The sequence below is a fragment of the Triticum urartu genome, chromosome 5 (genome assembly GCF_003073215.2).
Source record: "Triticum urartu cultivar G1812 chromosome 5, Tu2.1, whole genome shotgun sequence".
NCBI classification, from domain to species: Eukaryota; Viridiplantae; Streptophyta; class Magnoliopsida; order Poales; family Poaceae; genus Triticum; species Triticum urartu.
This window is the reverse complement of record NC_053026.1, coordinates 517901679-517902295: the sequence shown is the minus strand read 5'-3', so window position 1 is coordinate 517902295 and position 617 is coordinate 517901679.

Genomic DNA, 617 nt, shown 5'->3' with positions numbered 1-617 from the left:
ACTTCCCGGACTCCGCCGAGAAGGGGCCATCACGGTAACACACACGGTTGATTCATTTTAATTAAGTTTAGTTCAAGTTATCTACAACCGAACATTAACAAATTCCCATCTGCCCATAACCGCGGGCACGGCTTTGGAAAGTTCAATCCCTGCAGGGGAGTCCCAACTTAGCCCATGACAAGCTCTCATGGTCAACGAAGGAATAGACCTCCACCCGAGACACACCGATCAGGCTCGGTATCCCAGTACAACAAGACAACTCCGACAATGGTAAAACAAGTCCAGCAACACCACCCGCTGTGCCGACAAATCTTGATAGGAGCTGCACATATCTCGTTCTCAGGGCACACCGGATAAGCTAAGCGTACGGGAGCCAACGTAACCCAAGTTGCCAAGGGACGGCCCCGCACGGTGCTCTAGGTTGGACCAACGCTCAGAGGAGCACTGGCCCGGGGGGGTTAAAATAAGATGACCCTTGAGTCCACGAAACCCAAGGGAAAAAGGGGCTAGGTGGCAAATGGTAAAACCAAGGTTGGGAATTGCTGGAGGAGTTTTATTCAAGGCGGATTACCAAGGGGTTCCCATTATAACCCAACCGCGTAAGGAACGCAAAATCC